Consider the following 8,664-nt stretch of genomic DNA (forward strand, 5'->3'; position numbering starts at 1 on the left):
GGAGTAAAGTAAATAATCCACGTAAGTCGTTCGACTTTTCACTGGAAGTGTGGGGCCACTTTTGCCGAGCTTTTGCCGACAGCGCAAAGTGACTTCTCAAGCTGACCATTGTGAAAATACGACGTATAATAATAAAGATCTATAGCAAACTCGTCAAAAGCACGAGGCAAGTTAGAACCAAAAATTCAATATTTCATGAGTCTTCATTAGTCTTCTCGAAGTGTCAAATGTCTCAGTCGGCATAGAGTACCTATGAGCACAAGACAGTTCTCATTACTGTTAAATTAGAATCAATGGCCAACCACGCAACAAACTATCTTCAACAAACATCCATTATGCAACATGAAGCTGCATATTCTTGACACTGTAATGCGACTCAGAACCAGAGTGACACCCCAACATAGTATGTAAATCACGCAAAAGTTCAATTCCCCAGAATACAAGTCAAAAAGTATAAGTTATACGTATTTTACTGTTGTCACAATCGTATTTTTAATTAGAGATTACGAATTATGCTCTTATGGCAGATAAGGTACACATAACATATAAAGATAGCTACATGGATGTAAAAAAGAGACCCAGATAATCAAGTTCAATAAAAACAATATTCCAGTTTAGATTCTATAATCTATTCATTATAATATGCTTGCTGAAAGCAACTGGTTGGCAATCGATAATCTAATTTAACAGAGAAAACAGCTGTCTTACTTCATGGTATTCTTACTGGCACTTACCCCCACAATGAGTGCATGTTTCTTAGCTTGAGTTCAAAATTGTGCATTAGTTTTATTCTTTCATACAATGCGCAACAGTGCTTAAAAAGTTCATAACTGACAATATTACAAGAAGAAATAAAGCAATACTTATACTAAATATTCTGTTTATATTGACAAACATACTTTTTAATACTAAGTATAATTGCAGACACTGAGAATTTGACACATTGCAATCAGCACTAATACAAAACTTGCCATAAAGCAAACACGCCTACAGAATATGTAACTCACGTAGCTGTACTTTCTTAATACCCAGCTACGCACACGAAGCTGTAACAATACACATGGTGCATAAAGAGCCAAAAGACACAAAACTACATAAAATATGTGAGGACGGCTTCTTGTACTCATCACAAGTCGTCCTGTAAGAGCAGATTATGTGCCGGGTGTAATCTACACTCGGTAAGCACATAAATAAATTACATAAGGTGCCACATTTACCCATCACTCGTATAAAGTTCTTGTGATTTTCCTTCCTTGATATGGATATAACTGATGAAATACATCTGTCGGCGTTGCCATGAGCTTACGTATTAATTCCAAGAGCTATAGGATCTTATCCCGGTCGTTGGCTGTGTGCGTGAAAGGAAGTGTTCGAGGTTGAGCCGAAATGGACAGTGGCAGGGTGGGCGTAGGAGGCCACGTGACCAAACATGCGCAAGTCGGGGGAAGGGAGGCGCTTGTTTAGGACGCTTCTCTTCCTCTAGTAGTTGCGCTAACCACGATGTCGAAACGGAAATTTTTCGGCTTCAATTCGGGTATGGCTTCAAGCGTTTCAGGTTCGGTTCCAGGTTGGGCTCCCGAGCACCATTCAATTCCGGTTCAAACTGGTTCAAAGGGGTTCAAATGGGTTCGTAGAGAAAAAATACAGGTGTGTTTGTTTTACTGTTTTAGTGCTGCTCTGTCACGTCGGTATAAAAGAAAATTCATAATGTAGGTTCGTTTTTGGTAATATTGTGACTTGGCCAACTTAAATGTACAATCCACATTAAAACTGAGGCCAACGATCACGACACTAACTGAAGCGATATAAAAGGTTCACAGGGACACTTAAGGCTGCGTACGTGTGTGAATGTGAAAACATTACTCTTTATGGCCGCAAGTTTATTTTTCTTAAATGTATTCGAATTCATTATTATAATTAACTTTAATTTTATTCTTGGCTCATGAACCCGCATTTTCATACCCGGCAGTTGTTTTCTTGAGGAAAACAACAACGACGGCTCTATGTAGCCGCCGCGGTGCCGCGTTGTTCTCCACTCCCCTCGCCGACGAGTGACGGGCCGCAACTGGTCTCCCAACAATGCATCCTCGCCGCAATCTTCTGGCAGGCAGGCATGTGGGCACCTGGCCATCGGCCAGGGGGCTACATGCCCCCCTTCTGGCAGGCCCGTGAGGGGCCGTTCTCCAAATCAAACATCATCGTCTGAATCTTCTGGCAGGCAGGCAGGCAGGCAACTTCTCTGGACAACAGAGAGCCTGCCCGTCCGCCATCTTTTTTGTATCATCAGACGTCGTCACGAACGCACGCACACAAACACACGTTCGCGTGCGTATTTTCGCTCAATGAGGCAAGTAATGATTTCACGTTTAAAAAAAAATGGTTGGTCTGCTACGTTTTTCACGTACCTAAACTTTCATCGGTCTGTTAGCTTTAACGCGAGATCAGTAGCCGTGCTAGAAGAAAAAAACTGTCCGGTGCCGGCGCCAGTCTCCACCTGTCAAGCGTGGAAGATGGCGTTTAGAGGGCTTTCATTTTCCCCACCTTCAACCTGCTAACAGGTGGGCTAGAAGGAAGGCTATAATGAAGGAAGGCTATTATGGCTCACTCAGTATAAGCAAACACCGGCGACAGCAGCATGGTAATTATACTTCCGCGACAGGTGGCAGCGATTGGTATCTAGTAAAAATAGAAGCTTAGTGAAGTCACAACCAGCGGCAGCGGTCGTTGGTACTCCAAGGCAGCAGAACGGCCGCACAAAAGAAAAGGAGATATTCAAGAATGCTATTGGATTGCCTTCGCATCAAACCAGTTGATCGCCCCTCATTTTCTTTTTGTTCAGTTTAGTTGCTTCCTACAGTCTCACCTCATAAAATTATCGTCATCATCCGCAGCAGCCTATTTTATGTCCACTGTAGGACGAAGGCCTCTGCCTGCGATTTCCGATTGCCCCTGTCCTGCGCCAACCGATTCCAACAAGCGCCTGCAAAGTTTACTAGTTTCATTACTGACCTAATCTTCTGCCGTCCTTGGCTGCGCTTCCGTTCTCTTGGCACCCATTTTGTAACACTAATGGTCCAACAAATATCTAGCCTGTGCGTTACATTACTGGCCCAGCTCCATTTTTTTTCTCTTAATGTCAAATAGGATACCGGCTATACCCGCTGTCTCTCTGATCAAAACCGCTCTATTTTGGCCTCTTAGCATTACGCCTAACATTCTTCGTTCTATCACCCTTTGCGCGATACTAAACATGTTCCCGAGCTTCTTTGCCAATCTCCAACTTCCTGTCCCATATATTAGCACGTGTAGAATGCATGGATTGCATACCTTTCGTTTCAATGATATTGCTAAGCTTCTAGTCAGGATCTGACAATGCCTGCCGTATGAGCTCCAACCCATTTTTATTTTTATGTAAATTTCCTTCTCATAATGAGGGTTCCCTAGTAAACTTGCTCCTTCACAGACTGAAGAGGCTGACTGGCGATCCTAAACTCTTGTTTCCTTGCCCGGCTATTAATCATCACCTTCGTCTTCTGCATATTAATCTCTTATACTCTCTCTGTTAAGGTCCTCAATCACTTCTTGAAACTCGTCCCCAGTGTTGCTTCGCAAATGCCAAGCGTACTGCGACACCCACGGAGCAACAAATGCTTCCGCCACTGTTTCGGCCATGTTATCTTGTAAAGGCATCGCCTCAGGCCACCTTGAGTAGCGGTCGACACATGTGAGGGGGTACCTCAAGCCTTGGCAGGGTGTAACAGGCCCCACTAAGTGTAAACGCACGTGATCGAAACGCCTCTCTGGTGCTCGAAACTTCACGGTTACTTTCACGGCTTCAACCCCACTCTTACGCTTTCCGTTTTAAGCTCCTCAAACATTTGTTGTAACTCATCCCCAGTGTTGCTGAACAGGACAATGTCATCTGTAAACCGAAGATTGTTTAGACATTCGCCGTTTATAATCACTCCTAAGCCGTCAAGTATCATAGCTTGAATACTTCTTCCAAGTATGCCGTCAATACCACTGGAGAGATTGTCTCCTTGCCTTGCCGCTTTCTTTAAAAGTGTTTTTCTACTTTCAGTGAACTAAGGTAGGTATGGAATCTCTGTGGATATATTCTAAGATATTTACGTAAACCTGTACTCGTTAATTAGGTAAGGTATCTATGACTGCTGGTATCTCTACTGAATCAAATGCCTTTCCGTAATCTATGAAAGCCATATAGAGAGGCTGATTGTACTCGGCGGATTTCTCGAGTACCTGATTGATGACATGGATGTGATCCATTGTAGAGTATGCCTTCCTAAAACCTGCCTGTTCTCTTGATTGACTAAAGTTCAGTCTTGCCCTTATTCTATTGAAGATTATCGTGGTGAATATTCTATATAATACTGGAACTAGGCTAATGCCTATATTTTTCTATTCTATTATTATTCTATTATTATTGTTCTATTCTATATTATTCTATTGTGAATTACTATAATGTTGGCATTCATCAAGTTCTCTGGCACCATTGAAGTCAACAAGCAGTTAGGCTGCTTGTTTTTGAAGCATTATTTCTCATCTATATTTGATTAAATCGGCTGGTAGTCCACCTTCTCCTTCCGCTTTTCCCCGTTCATGTCTTGCAAGGCCCTTCTAACTTTATCGTTAGATATAGAAGGGGCCTCTGTAACCTCTACATTACTACTTCGAATGGAGGTATCGCGGCTGCTTTGCATACTGTACTGGTCAGCATAGAATTATTTTCTCCATTAACTATTTCACTCAAATTATTGATGATATTACCCTGCTCATCTTTCAGTTCATACATCTTGCTTTGTCCGATGCCAAGATTCCTTCTCACTGATTTGAGGCTGCGTCCATTTTTTACTGCTTCCTCAGTCTTTCTCACGTTATAATTTCGAACATCCTTTATTTTCTCCTTGTTGATCAGTTTTGGCAGTTCCGAGAATTCTATCTGACCCCTTCAGTTGCGCACTTTAATTCTTTGTCGTATCGTTATTAGGCCCTTTCTTACTCGGGAGAGCTTGCCTATTGGTTGCCTTGGTACCTTGCCTGCCACTTCAATTGCTTTCTCTGAAGCCAGCCTAGTTACGGTTTCATTCATTGCCTCTATGTCATCTTGATCCCTCTGTTCTAAGGCTGCATATATGTTTGCAAGCGCCAACCTGAATTAATCTGCTTTTACCCTTACTGCGTCTAAGTTCGCCTGTTTCTTCTTGACCAATTTCACTTTTTCTCTCTTCAAAGTGAAGTGAGTCCTTGCCCTCACTATCCTACGATCACTGCACTTTTCCGTACCTAGCACGTCTACACCTTGCACTTCCCGGCCGCGGCGGCCGCATTTTGATGGGGGCGAAATGCGAAAACAGCCGTGTACTTAGATTTAGACGCACGTTAAACAACGCCAGGTGGTCGAAATTTCCGGAGCACCCCACTACAGCGTGCCTCATTATCAGAAATTGGTTTTGACCCGTTAAACGCCATAACTTAATTTAATTTTACATCTTGCGCTATGCTGGGATCGGCAGAAAGTATTAAATTCTTTTCATTTTTGGTTTCAACGTTATGGCGTTTCCAGGTCTACTTTTTGTTCCGATGGTTCCTGAAGGAGCTGATCATTATACGCAGCTTATTCCTATCCGCGAATTTTCCTAACATCTATTCTCTTCTCTAACATCCTCCACTTTTACATTGATGTCGCCCATGACTACAGTATAGTGAGTTTGCACTTTTCGCATCGCTAGTTCAACATCTTCATAAAACTGCTCTATTTCTTCATCATCGTGGCTGGACGTTGAAGCGTAAGTTTGTGCTACCTTTATTCTACACCTCCTATTGAGCTTTATTACGACCACTGCTACCCTCTCATTAATAGTGTACAATTCGTCAATGTTGCCCGCTATGTCCTTATGGAATAGAAGTCGTGCTCCGAACTGCTTCTTACCTGGTAGTCCTCTATAGCAGAGGTCGTGGCCATTTGTCAGTACTGTATAAGCCTCACCAGTTCTTCTAACCTTGCTAAGGCCAATGATATCTCAAACAATGCCGGATAAATTCTCAAAGAGTCCTGCTAGTCTAGCTTCAGTCGAGAGGATTTTGGTGTTATAGGGCCCCTGAAACGGTTTAGTCAAATTTTGTAGACGCGCAAGGTACAGCTTAAGTAGAACATTCCCACCAAAATTTAAGTGAAGCGTTACGTATTAATGGAGCTACAAGCGATTGCAAGTTACCCTCCTTCCTAGCCATGCTTCTCCTCCTCAACTCGTTCGCCGAGCGATCGGGCCTAAGCTCCGCCTTTACTGGCTCTGCGTCACCATGCGACGTCACATCGTCCCCTTCCGGATGTTTTGGAGCCCGCCCCTGACCGCGCGAAACCTCTCCGCTAGCCGCTTGGCTGTCGACCTCAAGCGAGAGCTATCAAAACAGCGTGCGTTGCGAGCATTCTGTCGTAGCGCCGAATGTGTCTCGTATTGCGGTAATCCCAGACAAGCCGAACGTTTCGACAGAATGGTGGAGGCATAAACTCAAGCTGATGAAGGAACGTTAGCGTAGATCTACGTGAGCTTCCTGATCGGTCTCCACGGTCCAGCTACCCGTTGGCGCAGAGCTTAACCAGCCAGGAAAAGAGCTAATGTTGCTCTAACCAAGTGTTAAACATTTTAAACATTTACAAAACAACGTGCCAACGATTACGCTCCTGCGAAAAATTTACACCAGGAGCAAAGAAGAATATATTTTGTTACTGCTACTGTGTGTGGTTGAGCTCTATGCCACCAGGTGGCTACACAGTGCAGACCATTCACATTTGCGCTTTTCATCCCCTGAAACGACACGCGAGGGACACGGCCATGTCCTGTCCCCTTGCGCTTGCGTTTACCCTAATACTGGACTCGCGAAACGCTATTGCGTTAGTAATCTTCCGGTTTAATGTGACGGCCGCAATCGCGCAAATCGTGGCACCGATCGGATAGCGTTAGTCCGATGCGATGCCGCCAGTCCGCTCGTCTACTGGCTTGCAGAGGGACACGATGTCGCAGCTTGACATATTGCCAGTCGCTACTTTTGCAGTCCATAACGCAACACAGTGCGCTCGTGAAAAGACAGACCGACACTGACGGCGGAGTTCTCGTCAAAGACGCAGCACGTTGTAACACAAGCAGACGGCACTTCCTGCGTGCCACAAGTGCTTAAGTGTACTGAAAAATTGTTCTTGTGTATTCTTTTGATGTTACTTTCTTCTTATAAAAAATTAACTAACATTCCAACTATTACGAACATCATTTGTTTACCATAAATTTGGAAAAATTATCGATCACGCACCCTGGTCAGCCTATCGGATAGCTCGCCCCACTGACGTCATATGGGTGATTGCCGTCATATGGGTAGGGGTGGCTTAAAATTCCGCGTAGCAGTGTGCTGCGATCAGCAGCGATGTGCATTTTTAAAGCCTTGTAATAAATAACACGCTTTACGCTGAGCACTTATATGTGTCAATTAATGATCAGAAGGGCCTACTCTAACGACTCTGTATATTTGTAGAAAATCGTCTAAATCAGAGGGTCCCTTTAAACCTTGCAAGGGTCAGTTTCTATTGGCGGTCTATCCTGGTCCCGAGATTCTTAGCGCCCTCTGTTGCGTTACAAGTCTGACCACCACCTTGGTAAGCTGCTGCGCAGCTGCTGGGGACTGAGGGCCATCGAATGGGTCATTTAGGAGGGAGTGGCCAAATACTGCACCAGGGAAGGCAATTCCTTTTCTGCTGAGGGAGTGTCTTTTCTTCAAGCTTAGTGGGTCTTCCTAATTCTGATGTACCTGGATTAGTGTAGCCCCACTTGCTCTGGGCGTTTTTCCTGCTGTCAGGCGCCTCTTCAAACCTGGAGATGTAGTGTACAGGGGGGGGGGGGGGGGGGGGTTGCATTCGATTTCTGCCTTCGGAAAAAAATATCAAGATTCGAACGTCTGAGTGTGGCTACCGAGCATCCAATCTAGCTCAGTCAGATAAGCATGCGCGCTGTTGGGCCACCTTATGCCGGATAATTCCAGGTCAAAGTTTCCGACGTGCCTGAAAACATGCTTGAATTATCCTTGATATGCGAGTTTTGCTAATCGCAAGAGCTGGCGCAACATTGTATTTCTCAATGGTTCTAACATCGGAGTTTCGGAGTCTCCCGTACGCATGCGACTATGAACGCGGCTAGATGCACAATATATTTTCGGCGAACTTGAATAGCACTTAACAGTAATATGGAAAAACAGAAAATGAGAAAAAGAAAAACTGTCAGCGCTTACCGGGAATTCCCGGGTCGCGTGTGGACGGAGGTACACAAAACAGCTTAAGGTCGCGCCTGCCTGCCTCAAGCACCGGAGAAGTCTTTCCGAACGAGACGCAACTGATGCCGATGCGCCGCCGAAGGCTGAGACGTCGGGTGTGGGGAGGGTGAGTCGGCAGAGACTCTCGCTCGAACGCCAAATCCTGGCGAGACGAGCCGCCAGAACAATAGGGTTCTGAGCCGCGCTTAAAATAGGCAACCTTGGAAGCGGCCTTTCTGTATAAAGCACTTGTACGATGCCTCCTTTAAGAGGAAGCTTTAGCTCGGGCCCAACTCCGACACGGCCTGTTCTAATACCTGTAAAATGCAGAAATGCTTTTCTGAGATA

At 44.7% G+C, this 8,664-nt stretch overlaps 1 long non-coding RNA gene across 1 annotated transcript in view; it reads right to left on the reverse strand.

The window, feature by feature from the left end:
• Nucleotides 1-8,425, reverse strand: part of LOC142590704 (uncharacterized) — a 166,650-nt gene extending 158,225 nt beyond the window's left edge. The window contains exon 1 of the long non-coding RNA XR_012830228.1: nucleotides 8,296-8,425. This is a non-coding gene — a long non-coding RNA (uncharacterized LOC142590704). The remainder of the gene's footprint in view (nucleotides 1-8,295) is intronic.
• Between the last annotated feature and the right edge of the window lie 239 nt (nucleotides 8,426-8,664).

Source organism: Dermacentor variabilis, chromosome 8 (assembly GCF_050947875.1).
Source record: "Dermacentor variabilis isolate Ectoservices chromosome 8, ASM5094787v1, whole genome shotgun sequence".
Classification (NCBI taxonomy): Eukaryota; Metazoa; Arthropoda; class Arachnida; order Ixodida; family Ixodidae; genus Dermacentor; species Dermacentor variabilis.